Source organism: Armigeres subalbatus, chromosome 3 (genome assembly GCF_024139115.2).
Source record: "Armigeres subalbatus isolate Guangzhou_Male chromosome 3, GZ_Asu_2, whole genome shotgun sequence".
NCBI lineage: Eukaryota > Metazoa > Arthropoda > Insecta > Diptera > Culicidae > Armigeres > Armigeres subalbatus.
The window spans coordinates 223,261,787-223,279,952 of NC_085141.1; the positions used below are offsets into that span (position 1 = coordinate 223,261,787).

The window sequence follows — 18,166 nt, forward strand, 5'->3', positions numbered from 1 at the left end:
CTTTGGAAGTTCCATCGAATTTCCCTTTGGAAATTCCATCGAATTTCCCTTTGGAAATTCCATCGAATTTCCCTTTGGAATTTCCATCGAATTTCCCTTTGGAATTCCATCGAATTTCCCTTTGGAAATTCCGTCAAATTTCACTTTGAAAATTCCATCAAATTTCCCTTTGGAAACTTCAACGACTTTCCTTTGAAAATTCCATCGAGTTTCCCTTTGATAATTCCATCGAATTTCCTCTTGGAAATTCCATCGAATTTCCTTTGAAAATTCCATCGAATTTCCTTTTGGAAATTCCATCGAACTTTCCTTTGGAAATTCCATCGAGTTTCCCTTTGGAAATTCCATCGAATTTCCCTTTGGAAATTCCATCGAATTTCCCTTTGGAAATTCCATCGAATTTCCTTTGGGAAATTCCATCGAATTTCCCTTTGGAAATTCCATCGAATTTACTTTGGGAAATTCCATCGAATTTCCCTTTGGAAATTCCATCGAATTTCCTTTGGAAAATTTCATAGAATTTCCCTTTGGAAATTCCATCGAATTTCCCTTTGGAAATTCCATCGAATTTCCTTTGAAAATTACATCGAATTTTCTTTGGGAAATTCTATCGAATTTCCTTTTGGAAATTCCATCGAACTTTCCTTTGAAAATTCCATCGAGTTTCCCTTTGATAATTCCATCGAATTTCCCCTTGGAAATTCCATCGAATTTCCCCTTGGAAATTCCATCGAATTTCCTTTGAAAATTTCGACGAATTTCCTTTTGGAAATTCCATCGAACTTTCCTTTGGAAATTCCATCGAGTTTCCCTTTGGAAGTTCCATCGAATTTCCCTTTTGAAATTGCACCGAATTTCTTTTTGGGAATTCCATCGAATTTTGCTCTCCATTGATTGTTTGAATTGAAAAAAAATGTCTTCCTCCTTCTTGCTTTTTTGCCTTTCTCGTATACTAAGTATACGTAAAGGCTATATGTTCACTCCAAAAACAAACTTTTTATAGAAGGCTCGGAGACCCATAGTGTTATATACCAATCGACTCAGCTCGACGAATTGAGGTGATGTCTGTGTGTGTGTGCGTGTGTGTATGTGTATGTGTGTGTGTATGTGCGCGCCAAAAGAGCAAAAAGTTTAGCTCACTTTTTTTGCACTTACCCTCAACCAATTTACTCGCAACAGGTTGCATTCGAAGCAGTATACTGCCCCATTGTTTCCTATTGAAAATTGGCCGATTTGGACTATGGGCTTAGAAGTTATGGCCAAAATACTTTTCCTCTTAAAAAAGCGCGTAAAAAAGTCTAGCTCACTTTTAATGCACTTACCCTAAACGGATTCCCTCACAGCAGGCTGCATTCAACGCAGTATCTTGTCTCATTATTTTCTATTGAAAATTGGCCCGATCGGACGATGGTCTTAGAAGTAATGCCCAAAATACTATTTTTTTACCGCACGAGAAAGGCATCATCGCCGCTAGGTGGATTAATCTGGGTTTTTTTCTATCCCTTTTCATTTTTTTTCTTCTCAATTTGCAATTTATTCATCTTCCTTTTTATCTATTTTTTCTTACTTCTTTCTTCTTCCATTTTAGTGTTTAATTCTCCACTGTCTTCCTTCTTTTTTCTTATTTCTTCCTACATCCTTGTTTCTTTTTCCTTTATCTTTATTTCCTTTATCTGCATTCTGACTTCTCATATCGCTTTTCCCAATTCTCAAATTTCAATTCTCATTTTCCACCGTTTACTTCTCATTGCAAAGACTTTAAACAGTAATCGCCTAAAGAATTTGGAAACCTCAAATTCGACACGTGGAGACAATCCCTGCTTGGTGCTGCCTTGCTGATTATCATACACAAGCAATTAAAATGTAATGATAGACGAAAATAGATTCCGCCTGACGAGGGTTTCGAGTTCTGCGACGGCTTATCGAACACGAGCCCGATTCTCTTCATCGACTTATGATCATTTTTGTTTTCAATCCTCAGTTTTGCGCTTCTCGAGGCTAATAAAAATTCCGAATGAGGCACCCAATGATGAGCTACCTGGACGCGTAAACCCCGTGACGAATACCTCAAGGTCGTTAGGCGAATTTTTCGAATGCTTTCATGAGTGTGTTTGTGTGTGCAGAGGTGTGCCGCGAGTGGAGTGAAGACACGAAAAAATGCTTTCAAATCAACAATCGTGAGCTTTGTTGTCTGCCTGGCCACGCCAGCCAGCAGCCTCTGGCGAGTAGCGTCGAAAACTCGTAGAGAAACTCGCAGCACAGTATTTTTCTTTTCACTTCACGCTCTGATAATCTCGATCGGATGGATCCTCGCCGAACTGCGTGATGGTGCAGCTGGCATTGGCTGGTTTTGATGCCTACGATCGGCATATCGGTCCCACTTTTGCTGAGCTCCCTATTCACATGGGACTGATATGCGTTCATAGGCAGTACACGTTTATTGCTGTCAAATTTTTCAGCAGGTTACCCATGTACACATGTTGGGGAGTTAGAAATAACGCGCGGTGCACGACTCACGAAATCTTCATCCGATTCGAACGCTTCTTTAGCATCCACCGCGTTGACCATCGAGAGAGCCGGCGAGGAAAGTAAAAGCAGAAAGGCGTTGCCTTAGTGGCAACGGATAAAGCCGAGCTACACGAAGAAAATAGAAACTTTTGTTTGTTGTGTTAAGTGCTTTTCCACAAGGATTGTAAACATTGGAATGCAGCTGGGGAGGAGAAGTGAAATGTGTTGGTATTTCTTTGATTGCTTGTTTTCCGACGTTCAGCGGTCATAAGATTGATCGAAATCATGTCAATAAATAAATTGCATGAGTGTACTGTCGTGTTCCGAATTGTAACTGTACAGTAGCAATATTAATTATTTTAAGTTACTATTTGTTATTTTGTTCCATTACACATTTCTGCATAAATCATCTGTGTAATGGAACAAAAAATGCAACAAATTTCCCTATCGATTTCCTATTCCTAAATAATCTGTGTGAAACCTAATTGCATCATAAAATGCGATATAAATTCTCTTGAATTACTCACATATCTCTGTCAGGAATGAGCAACTTTGTCTCATCCTCCAATTAGCCTCAATCTGCGCAGACTTGCAGCTTGGGGCATTAAACGACAGTGATGTGTGATGACTTCATCCCATCTAAATGTCGTCTTTTTGCCAATTTGAGTAAGAAACGGCTTCATTGTCTCTTATCCTTCCTGATTCCAGATTTATGCGATGCATCAGATTATGACTGCGGTACACATAACGGTCTTTTTCCGTCACTCACCATCCAATATGAACCCCTTCTCCCTGGCATGGGGCACCCCTTTGGGTGTTATTATAATTGGACGATTGTGTGTCATAACCGTCGCCGGCCGTCGTAGATGTGTGGATCCAGCTGAACTGGTACTGATAACACACGTCGTCCACCGCGCGCCCTCGCGTCGCAACCGCCTTTATTGTTCACGGCCTGTCTGCGGCTTACGGACATGGAGACCGCTTTTAATGGCCACTATAAATTCTAGCCACCGCCGCCACAGATCACTGAGCATACATGGGCCGGCAGTCAGGAGGGACCCAAATGGAGGCGTTGCAGCGTCATGCCGGTTGAAGTGGGCCGGGAGGGATGACTTCCACTGTCTACCGCCAACGCCGCCCTGGTATGGTAGTGCATGTACCGGTCAAAGCGTTCGTCGCTCGCTGAGAAAGAGTTTACCCACCCCGAATGGGAGGCGAAAGTCTAATCTAGCGATAATTATTCAAATTGACAAAAGAATGCACTCGGGTACGAGCCGTGGCGTTTTTTATGAATTTATTGCATTTACCCGGGTTTTATGGTGATTGCTGCTGTGCAGTAAACTGTCCACTATCGGGGACTGAAAAGTAAATAACACAGTGCCGAAATTAACGGTACGGGCGGTGGTCATGGCGTCCTACTGTGAGAGGAATTGACAAAACTACTGTCTAATGGCGTCTGGGTCTAATGCTTTGCATAAGTAGATGCCATGCGTCTGGAAGTGTAGAACTTGACCAGTTAAGAACAATCACCAGAGAGTCCAAAAATGACTGCCACAATGGCCACAATTGTTGTGTTCGTTAGCTGAAATAATAGAATTCGAGTCTGTTTCATATCGCATCTACCGTGTGGGACCGAAATCATGAGATATCAACAAATTAAAGGGGGTTAAAGGTAATTAATGTAGAAATAATTTATCTTATCCTGTTCAGATACTTGACAGTAAGCTTTTAGGGCATAGAAATGAAAAGAAGGCTTTGAAATTAAAACAACAAAAATCAAAAACAAATCTTCACCCACCAAACGCGGAGTTTTTGCCGCCATTTTGTTTTCGGGTAGAGCATAATTGCACCAAAAGTAACTGTGTTTTAATTGCTAATTGCGAATCATTACATAAGATGAGCGGAATACAAATCGAAGGGATCGCTTCTCAAGGTGCGTATCGAACTATTTACAGTGGTAGTTTAGTCAATCAGACTGCTTGAATTTAAATATAGTTAGTTAAAAAATAGCTGTACGGATTTTGATCCTTCGATTCGAAATCCGTTCGGGAGTCGGGATTTCGAGTCGGGAGTAGTTGAATTTATTCATAATTTTATCATGTTTTTCGTAGTTTTCAATGAGTAAATGTGACTCACTTTAAAAGTAGAAGCCTTCATGCTCCTGTGTCAATGACAAACGTTTTATTTACATTCGATTTATATTTTCTAATGACTTTTTCATTTACTAAGGTTCTTAAGTGTACGGATTTCGATGCCCCACGGTACTAATATCTAAAAAAAATCATAAAAATGTTTTTATAGTACATTAGAATATATGTTACTAGAATGATGAGAGGAACTCAATTTCAGAGAAAAAAGGTTTTTAAATCTTGAAAAAAGAATGGAATATGAAATGATTTACATAAGACAAATGAATTATTAGTAATGCCATTCGTGATTTAGCCCTTTAGGGCGGAAAAGCAAAGTTTCGAATCCAATAACAATAATAATGTTGGAATCGAATTTAAACTAGACATGTGCGCCGATTGAAATTTTACCGGCGGTGGCGTGGGTCAGCGTGGATTAATTTCAAGCGCCAAAAATTCTCCGGAATTTCTTCAGAAGTACCTCAACGAATTTCTCAGGACTTTTTTGCACTGGTTCGATGCGAAGTTCATAAAAAAATTCCAGATAATTCTTCGGAAGTATCTCCAGCAATTCTTCCAGATGTTCGTCCAGGATTTCGTCCGGAACTTTCTCCAGGATTTTATCCGGAAGTGCCTCCAGGCTTTCGTCCGGAACTTTCTCCAGGATTTTGTCCGGAAGTTCCTCCAGGAATTCCTCCGGTATATATATACGAAAATTATTTTATTTTATTATTCCTCCGGTAGTTCATCCAGGACCCTCCTTAGCCGTGCGGTAAGATGCGCGGCTACAAAGCAAGACCATGCTGAGGGTGGCTGGGTTCGATTCCCGGGGATGTTTTAGGCAATTTTTGGTTTGGAAATTGTCTCGATTTCCCTGGGCATAAAAGTTCATCGTGTTGGCCTCATGATATACGAATGCAGAAATGGTAACTTGGCTTAGAAACCTGGCAGTTAATAACTGTGTAAGTGTTTAATAAACACTAAGCTGCGAGGCGGCAATGTCCCAGTGGGGGATGCCAATGAAGAAGAAGTTTATCCGGTTAAGTTCTTCCAGGATTTCGTCCGAAAGCTCATCCAGGGAGTCGTCCAAAAGTTTCTCCTGGATGTCGTCCGGAAGTTCCTCCAGGATTTCGTCTGGAAGTTAATCCAGGATTTGGTCCGAAAGTTCATCGAGGAATTCCTGCAGTAGTTTATCCAGGAATACATCCGGAAGTTCCTCCAAGATTTCGTCCGGAAGTTCCTCCAGTGTTTCGCCCGAAAGCTTCCCAGGATTTCGTCAGAATCAGTACATTCAAAGTTAATTGCCTATATGCCGGGTATTAAGCCACCCGGAGTGGAAATTAATTACTATGTCTGAAACTTGATTATGCATATGTACAACATGTGATAGATTTAGTTCGGAAAAGGTATTGGAGGGTAACCGCCCCTTCAATGGGGTTTGATCCCACGACCCCAGTTCGCATGACAGCTGCTTTCCCTACTAAGCTACGAAGGACCTCCGTCGTCCACCGCAGCTTAGCGGGTACTGATAAAACCAAATTCCCAGCACCAGATACCAGCCGATCTCTCGCAATACATTTTCAGAACTAATTCTCTCAAATGTATTTTTGTACACATGTCAACCAAGTAGGATGAGTATTTAGTATTGTCCGGCTCCTACACACTTGCTTCATCAGCAACGGCGCTCAATGAAGTAGGGTTGTGTGAGGTTGTGCCAGTTTGGTCGTCAGATCCCAACCCGACACACAAGCGAAGAGAGATCGCCACTCGAGTTCAGCACATTCAAAGTTAATTGCCTATGGTCGGGTTGGGATCTGTGTGGTCGGGTTGGGATCTGACGACCAAACTGGCACAACCTCACACAACCCTACTTCATTGAGCGCCGTTGCTGATGAAGCAAGTGTGTAGGAGCCGGACAATATTAAATACTCATCCTACTTGGTTGACATTGTGTACAAAAATACATTTGAGAGAGTTAGTTCTGAAAATGTATTGCGAGAGATCGGCTGGTACCTGGTGCTGGGAATTTGGTTTCATCAGTACCCGCTAAGCTTGCGGTGGACGACGGAGGTCCTTCGTAGCTTAGTAGGGAAAGCACCTGTCATGCGAACTGGGGTCGTGGGATCAAACCCCACCGAAGGGGCGGTTACCCTCCAATACCTTTTCCGAACTAAATCTATCACATCTTGTACTTATGCATAATCAAGTTTCAGACATAGCAATTCGTCAGAATGTTCCTCCAGGATGTCTTCTGGAAGTTCCTCCAGAATGTCGTCCGGATGCTCCTACTGAATACCGTCCGGAAATTCCTCCAGGATGTCACCCGGAAGTTTATTCAGGATTTCCTCCGGAAGTTCATTCAAGAATTCTTCCGGAAGTTCCTCCAGGATGTCGTCCCGAAATTCCTCCAGCATTTCATCCGAAGTTCTTCCAGGATTTTATCCAAAATATCCTCCAGGATTTCGTGTGGTAGTTCTCCTAGGATTTCGTCCGGAAATTCCTTCAGGTTTTCGTTGGGAAGATCTTCCAGGATTTCGTTGGGAAGTTCCTCCAAAATTTCGTCCGACAGTTCCACCAGGATTTCTTGTGGAAGTTTTTCCAGAATTTCGTCCAGGATTTCATCTAGAAGTTCCTCCAGGATTTCGTACGGAAGTTTCTCCAGATTTTCTTCCAAAAGTGTCTCCAAGATTTCGTCAGGGAGTTCCTCCAAGATGTCGTCCGATAGTTCCTCCAGGAACTCCTCCGAAAGTTTCTTCAGGAATTCCTCTGTAAGTTCCTCCAGGATTTCGTTAGGAAGTTCCTCCAAGATTTCGTTCGAAAGTTCCTCTAGAATTTCGTCCAGGATTTCCTCAATGATTTCGTCCGAAAGTTCCTCCAGCATTTCGTCCGGAACCTTCAGTATTTCGTTAAGAAGTTCTTTCAGGATATCATCCGAAAGTTCCTCCAAGATTTCGTAGGAAAGATCATCCAGGGTTTAGTCCTGAAGTTCCTCCAAGATTTTGTACGGAAGTTCCTCCAAGATTTCGTTCGGAAGTTCCTCCAGGATTTTTTACGGAAGTTTTTCCAGAATTTCGTCCGAAAGTTCCTCCAAGATTTTGTAGGAAGTTCATCCAGGGTTGAGTCTTGAAGTTTTGTGCGGAATTTCCTCCAAGCTTTCGTTCCTCCAAGATTTTGTAGGAAGTTCATCCAGGGTTGAGTCCTGAGATTTTGTGCGGAATTTCCTCCAGGATTTCGTCCGGAAGTTCCTCCAGGATTTCTTACGGAAGTTTTTCCAGAATCTCGTCCGGAAGTTCCTCCAAGATTTCGTCCGAAAGTTCCTCCTGAAGTTTCTCTAGCAATTCTTCCGGAAGCTCCTCCAGGATTTCGTTGAGAAGTTCTTCCAGGATTTCGTACGGAAGTTTCTCCAGATTTTCGTCCAAAAGTTCTTCCAAGATTTCATCAGGGAGTTCCTCCAAGATGTCGTCCGAAATTTCCTCCAGAAATTCCTCCGAAAGTTTCTTCAGGAATTCCTCCATAAGTTCCTCCAGGATTTCGTTCCGAAATTCCTCTAGAATTTCGTCCAGGATTTCCTCAATGATTTCGTCCGAAAGTACCTCCAGCATTTCGTCCGGAACCTTCAGTATTTCTTTAAGAAGTTCTTTCAGGATATCGTCCAAAAGTTCATCCAAGATTTCGTAGGAAAGTTCATGCAGGGTTTAGTCTTGAAGTTCTTCCAGGATTTCGTGCGGAAGTTCCTCCAAGATTTCGTCCGGAAGTTCCTCCAGGATTTTTTACGGAAGCTTTTCCAGAATTTCGTCCGAAAGTTCCTCCAAGATTTTGTAGGAAGTTCATCCAGGGTTTAGTTTCTCCAGGATTTCATCCGGAAGTTCTTCCAGGATTTCTTAAGGAAGTTTTTCCAGAATCTCGTCCGGAAGTTCCTCCAAGATTTCGTCCGAAAGTTCCTCCTAAAGTTTCTTCAACAATTTTTCCGGAAGTTCCTCCAGGATATCGTTGAGAAGTTCATCCAGAATTTCGTACAGAAGTTTCTTCAGATTTTCGTCCCAAAGTTCCTCCTAGATTTCATCAGGGAGTTCCTCCAAGATGTCGTCCGAAATTTCCTCCAGAAATTCCTCCGAACGTTTCTTCAGGAATTCCTCCATAAGTTCCTCCAGGATTTCGTTCGGAAATTCCTCTAGAATTTCGTCCAGGATTTCCTCAATGATTTCGTCCGAAAGTTCCTCCAGCATTTCGTCCGGAACCTTCAGTATTCCTTCAGTTCTTTCAGGATATCGACCGAAAGTTCCTCCAAGATTTCGTAGGAAAGTTCATGCAGGGTTTAGTCTTGAAGTTCTTCCAGGATTTCGTGCGGAAGTTCCTCCAAGATTTCGTCCGGAAGTTCCTCCATGATTTTTAACGGATGCTTTTCCAGAATTTCGTCTGAAACTCTCCAGGATTTCGTGCGGAAGTTTCTCCAGGATTTCGTCCGGAAGTTCCTCCAGGATTTCTTATGGAAGTTTTTCCAGAATCTCGTCCGGAAATTCCTCCAAGATTTCGTCCGAAAGTTCCTCCTGAAGTTTCTTCAACAATTTTTCCGGAAGCTCCTCCAGGATATCGTTGAGAAGTCCCTCCAGAATTTCGTACAGAAGTTTCTTCAGATTTTCGTCCAAAAGTTCCTCCTCGATTTCCTCCAGAAATTCCTCCGAAAGTTTCTTCAGGAATTCCTCCATAAGTTCCTCCAGGATTTCGTTCGGAAATTCCTCTAGAATTTCGTCCAGGATTTCCTCAATGATTTCGTCCGAAAGTTCCTCCAGCATTTCGTCCGGAACCTTCAGTATTTCGTTAAGAAGTTCTTTCAGGATATCGTCCGAAAGTTCTTTAAAGATTTCGTAGGAAAGTTCACCCAGGGTTTGGTTCTGAAATTCCTCCAGGATTTCGTGCGGAAGTTCCTCCAAGATTTCGTCCGGAAGTTCCTCCAGGATTTTTCACGGAAGTTTTTCCAGAATTTCGCCCGAAAGTTCCTCCAAGATTTTGTAGGAAGTTCATCCAGGGTTTAGTCCTGAAGTTCCTCCAGGATTTCGTGTGGAATTTCCTCCAAACTTTCGTCCGGAAGTTTCTCCAAGATTTCGTCCGAAAGTTCCTCCTGAAGTTTCTCCAGCAATTCTTCCGGAAGCTCCTCCAGGATTTCGTTGAGAAGTTCCTTCAGGATTTCGTACGGAAGTTTCTCCAGATTTTCGTCCAAAAGTTCCTCCAAGATTTCGTCAGGGAGTTCCTCCAAGATGTCGTCCGAAAGTTCCTCCAGGAATTCCCCCGAAAGCTTCTCCAGGAGTTCCTCCGTAAGTTCCTCCAGGATTTCGTTAGGAAGTTGCTCCAAGATTTCACGATGGGTTTCCAGAAGATATTCTCGAAGGAATTACCTAAATAAATGCTGAAGAAATTCATAGTGAAATTCAAGAAGTTGAAGTACACTGACCCTACAATACATTTGACCGCCATTCAAAATAGAGTGACTAATTATAGTTACAAAGTAACCCATATATGTGTGGTCAGTGTATTTTTAAAGATTTTTTTAAGAAACTGGTTGATCCAGCAGACGTCGCAATTAATTTTGATTGAGATTAAATTGTTTAAATTAATTGAAGAGCAATTCATTAAATCTCCGATAAACAATGAGCTTCTTAGGATGCGTCTCGTTTTCCGATTTGAAATCAAATTAAACTTGAAAGTGACAGTTCGAAAATCACCCAGTCATGAAAATCGTAAGTAGTTTCCAATAAGACCGATAAGGCATTTGTCAAAACAATTCGATATCTGTTAAAAGTAATCTTGTAGTGTGGGCAGCTTTATTAGGAATTTATTCAACTGTCACTTTTAAATTTAAATTGAGAATAATTCGGAGAATCAGATGCAGCCTTAGAAATTAGAAACAAAAATCATTTTAGGTGGTGGCGGCGGCGCACAGGTCTAATTTAAACACAATAAATAGCTTTTAATATCATGCGTAGCTTCTTACTTGGAACATCCACTTCAAAACCCTTTCCTACGTGGAAGAATGAGATTTCTTCATCACTGTAGAAACACTGTCTCAAGCTACAATCGAGATTGTTTGTTAAATCTCTCCAAGCCTTTGTTCTCAGGCGCGGATAACCTTACACTGAGTTTCATCATGTATTACGAATAGGCTAAATTTAGATACTATCGAAATTAGGCTTAAAAACAAAATAATGATAGATGTTTTTTAAGAACTAACCCTTGGTATATAAAGTAAAGGACAGAGATCAAATTTGTTGAAGGCTCTTACACCCATTAAATTCTGCCGGCATACATTTTATTCGCAGAGAATGATACAAATTCAATTTGATTCCATTTCCCAACGACCATATGACTTATTGAGCCTGTACGCACCACCATATCGCACTCATTTCCAGCTGGGCACAGACATTCTCTCCCCTTTACTTAACTCGATTGAAAACTCGTGTTAAGCGTTAATTCAATAAATGGAACTCCGATGCGGAATGGAAAGCAAGCGAGAACGAAACGAACAACACGCACAACGTGGTCTCCTTCCTTCCAACGTCCGGGTAATTGCTGGAAGAGAAGCATATCGGAAAGGATTCGACACAGTGTTCAGGCGGCTTCCAATTCTTTTATCGTATCACCCCGTAATGATGGCACTACAAAGCAATATCGGGTAACATTTGACGGGCTGCGGGGCTAATACAATTCGACTCAATTATTCAATTGATCTAATTTGGAGGGGTACTGTGTTGAAATCCGAAGAATCTGCTGGTCGCTGATAAATGTTTGACATGCTGCAGATTAGATCAGAATTGGGTTCGGTGATGACCTCAGGGCAGGGTTCAGTAAAGTTTTGTTCGATCGATTGTTTCATTATATTTTCTAAAACATATGCGTATTGCTGAATCGCCTCTGCATGCAGTAACCATTATGTAGGCTTCCGTTGGAATAATAGGAAAATAACAATGCCACTGTTCGTGCCAATTTTCTAGTTATCGATTCAACAACAGCGTAGGGTAAAATCCTTTCAAGTACATTTAGAGTGCCAAAGGTACTTCAAGCATAAACAATTCACCTCCCCTGTTGTCACATCACGTCTGATTATTAAGAAAATATAGCAATATACATGATCCTCATTATTACCATTCCCATCCACAAAACGGGGTATGACTCAGCTGTCTTGTGGACGCAGTTCCAGTCACGAGAGTGCGTAAGCTTCCTACCCTCAACAAGCATTAATTCTGAGTACGACGAGACTGAAATGAAGAGCCCAACCCAAGAAATTGCCAATTTGCAACATTTGCGGAGTGATCCACTGCAGCGTTTCCCCCCGCATTTTGACGGCTAGTCTCCAGGCAACTTTCATTTCGCCGCCACAGACCGTGGCGAACGGAACCGGCGATGGCGGTGAAAGCGGCTCGTGCTGTATGAGGTAATGTGTGTGTGGCAGTAAAACCCCCCATGTGCAGCTTTCCGCGAAGCGAATCGGTTCTTGAAGGCGAAAGTTGGCACACATTCGGCTGGCTGAGTGATTTTTATTTATTTTTCACGAGGAGCCATAAACAACAGTGACCAAATTTTTGGAGCTGATAAGGTGGTGCGACGTTATTTTTCCTTGATTTGAATGACTTTCAGTCCAGTCAGTCAGAAGCGTAGTTGACTCCTATCAAAGCATGCATTTTCCGTTCCCCTGAGAAAGATTGAAGAATAGATTATTCATTGTTTTGAATTGCGCGTTTGTCCGATGTGAAGACGCTATGAAGCGTTTACAGAAAGGCAAAACAATAGATGACGCCAAAACAAACAAAAAATAGTGGTTGAATATCACGAGCAGAAGAGTGACTATTTCGCTTCCATATGCTTAAATGATGATATTTGCTGTTTTAATAATCCTCTTTTGATATTTTTTAGCTAGTTTGTTTGTTATTTGACTGAGCATACGCAGTTTGAAGTTTTTATGAAAGCAGTCACAGTTGTCACAAGCCCAAAACATTATTTTCCGATGGGATGTAAAACAGCTCATCAAGGCTCATGAAACACCCGAATAGTTAATGTGGAATGTCTTAAACGCGTCCAATCATGCACTTATTTATTTACTCACCGTCGGCACAAAGCACAAATCCGGATTTCATGACTATTTTGCGTCCCAATATAAACGCGTCCAATCTTGCACTACGAAAAAAATCTACGTCTGATATGAAACACAATCTATTTAGCACCTCAATTAATTTGCTTTCCTACCGCACTTAACAAAAATAAACATCCAGATCTCGAAAAAATCCTGCGTCCGATATGAAAAATGATCGACCGTGCACTAATTAATTTACTTTTCGATCACACAGAACAAAAATAAACGCCCAAAAAAGTTCTGCGTCTGATATGAAACACGATCGATGTTGCACTCGAGCCTTCTACAAAAAGTTTGTTTTTGGAGTAAAATTATAGCCTTTGGGTATAACTGTGTTGTACGAGAGAGGCAAAAAAAACCTGATTAATTCACCTAGCGGTAATGGTGCCTTATCGTTTTAATTTTTTATCCAATTGATTACCTATTTTCCGGGTATTGCTTCCTACGATACATTTTTCAAGGATTTCTGTCGTTTAATGTACTTTAAGCGCAGAAGAAGAATAAAATGTGCATCTGGTGAGCTTACGCCAAAATTTCTCTGAAATAGCTGATCTCTCGCGAATTCAATCAATTTTTGGAATCTCCTGAGGCGTTTAGGAATTTATTCAGAAACTCCAATAGGAATTGCTCCGGGAATCCTTTAGGATCTTATTTTTCGAAAATCCCTTAGAATTCATCTAAGAAATTTATACAAAAAAAAATTGAAAAATTCCTCCAAAAATTTCTTTACAAACTCCTCCGATAAAATTATACATACACCGGTATGTAAATACGGTATACGTACATACGTCGCATGGTCGGTTTTCCATAGTGCACGATTGACGCAACTGCAGACTGCAGTTTTGTTTTTTTCGTACATAGGTCGCTCTTAGCTTCCATATGTTAAAGCGACGTATGTAACAGTAAGACTTCAAAAATAGAAAATTCTGCATATATGTCAATTCGTAAAAAGATTGTTTTAAAGAATTTTCTAATCTAATCTAAAATAATCTAATCTAATCTAAAATCAGTAAAATCGACACGTATTTTATAAAGTCGCGTGTGATTGTCATGTTGTATTAAAAATCTCGTTTTGTTTACTTTTGTTACATACGTCCTTAAGAAAAATTGTGCTTGAATACAAATTTCGTAACGTTTAAATATAATATTCATAGTTTCAGAATTATTGTGACCGGTGCCCTTGGTGGAAACAACGTTTTACTGTTTTTTCGCTTGACTGATTAAGCCAGTGGTGCTCAGCACTTTGGGTGTTTTTTTCCTCAATTTGCTTCTCACACAATAAAAATGAGCTTTGACCATACAAATTACCACTTGGTCGAAAGCTTTCAAATATATCTATCTGCTGAGGGTAATAAAACGGATATTGGTCCTAAATTCACTCCGTACGAAACGATCAAAGCAAAACAAAGGTGCGGCCCGCGGGCCGCAGTGTAATTTTACTTTGATCAAGTCGTATGGAGTGATTTCAACACCAATATTCTTTTTAATACCCTCAGCTGACAGATATTTTTGAAAGCTTTCGTCCAAGTACTAACTTGATAGAAGAAAGCCCTTTTTCATTTTGTGACAAGCAAATTAAGGGTAAAAACGCCCAAAACGCTGAGCACCACTGGATTAAGCCCTCCAGTTATAGTTCTGACTATTGACCCCGAATCAATAATTAACCGATTAGCATTAGCATTGAGCAATTTGCACAAATTCGTAGGTGGTACAAGCCAAGACTATTGTATGAGAGTAGCATTACTTTCATCCGTTACCACAGATACTGATTTGGGACTAATCACTAACTCTTAGATGGAAGCAATGTACTCTCCAATAGTCGAGATCTGTCCTGGCCACGTCCTTGCGAATGCTGAGGAAGGGGAAGGATGGTTTGTACGACACCTACTTAAGAAAGATGCAGAGAACTCTACGACCTCTCATAGGTGCCACGGGAGGTTTTGGGATTGTGTGGAAGGTTATAACAGTAGGAATCGTTTTGGTAGAACGAGAAACATAGAAAGAACTAAGATAGAAATACAAAGTAGGAAAGGGACGAGCCTGGAATTGAACCCACGACCTTCTACTTATAAGGCAGAAGCGGTAGCCACTAGACCACCGAGCTCGATCCCGAATCAATAATTAACCGATTACGCCAAAATTGTTGGTGCCATTACCAACCAAAACCAAAATAACGTCGTTATTTTGATACAGGCATACCTCGATAGTACGTACACCTGCGTTATTTTAGTGTACGTACTATCCTTTTTGTTTACTTAGGAGTAGAAGAATGTTTATAAAACCACCTGGAAGCCAAAATTTCGATAGAAGGCTCTGTACTCTAAGCATATTTGTATTTGATATAGTACACAACAGACCAACAGGACCCAGATTTTTCTTGAAATGGTGCCTACATGTAGCATTGCACAAAATCATCGTCTTTGTAAATGAGAGGCCCTTTTTTTCGAAATATTGTATTTTAATGCTTCGGAACATCCATAAATTACGTGACATTTTTAGGAGTAACATTTATACGAGTAATGCTTTAAAGATGACATCGTACATAATTATGCATGTACCTACATAACGCGACGATTGGGGATGGTTGATAGCTCACTACATTTTACGAAACGTATTTTATGGATTTCCCCTATAGATTTTATGGAAATGAAAAGCTTCAAGGTTGCCCTGAACTTTCACTTTCGTTGCGACTCTATTGGCTCCATTGACGCTTCCTTACGAAAGTGACAAACTGTCATCTATAGCAACTGTTCCATCGCGTTGGTTTGGAGGAACTTTTATTATGAATCGTAGTTATATGAATACATAACACTAAAACGAGTATAAAGATAACAAGAAAACTGATTTCGAAGATGTGAAAAAGGATTTTTGTAAGTTTTTTTTTCTCGTCTTTAGAACCGTTTCTGCCTTTCTCGTACACCAATGCTATATGTCCGAAAAGGCTATAGTCCACTCGGAGGCTCGGAGGGCCAACTTTCATATACACCTTAGCTAGACGAATTGATGCATCGTCTGTCGATAAAGTCTTTAAATCTAAATCATTGGTTGGCGATCTAATCACAACTGCAACTAACGTGGAGCTGATCTCTGACCAAAAAGTGCGTCGTGGGAAAATATCTTTGGCAACATGGCCACTAGATCTTCTTCTATTCAACATATTCTCGGCCAAAAAAGATACCTTTTCTAAAAATGTGGAAATTGTTTTTCAGGAAACTAAAGAATAGCTTCAAGAACGGCTCCTGAAATTGATACTACATTTTCTTTCGTATCTCAGTCTGAAATTATTTGAAATTTGTTTGGAAATTCAAAAATATTTTTCTCCGAAATTTCGTTATGCACTTCATTTGAAAAAAAAAAACTTCTCGTAGATTTGTTTCAGATACTCTTCTAATAGTCCCTCTGAGCATTTCTCCAGGAAATTCATCGGAAAATTATCAAGAATTTATCCAAAAAATCCTCCTGGTACTCAAACCAGGAACTCCATCGAAATTTTATTTAGGAATTACTTTAGGAAATTCTCCTGGAAATTCTTTGGGAACTCCTTCGAATACTCATACAAAATTCCTTCCGAAATTCTTCCTGAAAAAGGAACCTCTCGAAGTAATTATTTAAGGAATATTCTGCAGAATATATTGAGAAATTTCTGTGGCAATTTTGAAACGAATTCCCGGAAAATTCTTGAAGAAACTTTCGGGGAACTTATAGAGGGATTTCTGGAGAAATTCTTGACGGATTTTTTGGGAGAATCCATGCAGGAATTACTGGAAGAAAATGTCCAGGGTTATTGTTTTAAGATATTGCTGCAAATTCCTGGAAGTAATTCTCGGGAAATTTTGAAGGGCTTTTTAAATGATTTTTTGTAGAAATTTTAGGCGAAGTATCCGCAGAAACCTTGAGAATTCCCGCAGGATCTTCGGGGAGAATTCCTTAAATAATTTCCAGAGGAATTTCAACGGGATTTTTTGGAGGTAACTCCGTAAGAGTTTAGGAGGCGCCCATCGAAGGCTTTCCGTTAGCCACTGAAGAAATTCAAAGAGTATCTCTGGCAAGACCTCGAATAAATTAATTAAGAAAGCTTTGTGGAATTTCTGGAGTAACTCCAAAGAGAATGCCAGGAGAAGTTACATGGGAATTTCTGAATGATTTTCTGTTCGAAGTTCTGGGAGAGGAGACGTAGATAATTCTAAGGAAATTCCTAAATGCATTGCTGAAGAATTCACCAAGTTAGTAGGGAAATTGTTGGGTATATTTGAAAAAATGAACGGACAAATACTTGGTAATAATTTAAGATGGATGTTCGGAGGAATTTTGGGAAGAATTCACACTAAAAATTCTGGTGAAATTTTACTAGCGCACTCCTATAAGTCATTGTCAAAATTTTGGAAGAACTTCCCAAGGAATTCCTGGAGGAACTTCCGGAAGAATTTCTGAAGCAACTTTCGAAGGAATTCCTGGTGGAACTTCCGAATGAATTTCTGGAGAAACTTTCGGAGGAATTCTTGGAAGAATTTCCGGAGGAATTTCTGGAAGAATTTCCGGAGGAATTCCTGGAGGAACTTCCAGAGGAATTCCTGGGGGAACTTCCGCAGGAACTCCTGTAGGAAGAATTCCTGGAGGAACATGCTGTGGAACTCCTGGAGGATCTTCCGGATAAATTACTGGAGGAACTTTCGGAGGAATTCCTGAAGGAACTTCCGGAAGAACTCCTGGAGGAAATTACGGGGGAATTCCTGGAAGCACTTTCGGAGGAATACCTCTACGAACTTGCGGAGGAATTCCTGGAGGAATTCCGGAAAATTTCTAATGCACGACATTAAGTCACGCTACCGCCAATCATCAGCGAAACGATCTATCACGCTACCGCCGATAAAATTTCAATCGGCGCACAGGTCCAGATTGAATATCAAATAAAATCCTGTATGGAATTTTCGAACAAACTTCAATGGTATCAAAGGAAGAGCGCTTGGGAGCTGTTGTTCCAGGATGACGTTTTAGAGGAATCTTAGAAGGAACCCCTGATCGAATCCGTGTTGAATCTCTAGTGGAATCCAGGGATGAATTTTTGAAGGATCTTCTGGTACCAGAACTATTACATGAAATAAACAAGTTCCTAAAAAAATACCAAATTAAATTAAATAAAAATAAATATTCAACCAAATTAATTTACGTCATTTTAGTATCGCTGCTAATTTTTTTTCTCAATTTTTCAAAATTTTGTCCCCGACAAGTGTCTAGATTGGAACTAAACTTACTGTAAAAACTGAATATATTACATATGTTTTACAGCTGTTTTAGATGTTCCTTGAATTGTTTAAAATAATAGTATAATTTGTGTTACGTAAGACTGTCAAACATTTATGACACGCTGCTTTTTAGAAGTTCTTCTACTAATTTCGTTATCACAATAGTG

General features: G+C 40.4%; 1 protein-coding gene across 2 annotated transcripts in view; it reads left to right on the forward strand.

Annotated features, from left to right (window-relative positions):
* Nucleotides 1–18,166, forward strand: part of LOC134220242 (failed axon connections) — a 261,853-nt gene that overhangs the window by 22,835 nt on the left and 220,852 nt on the right. The gene's annotated exons all lie outside the window — the stretch shown is intronic.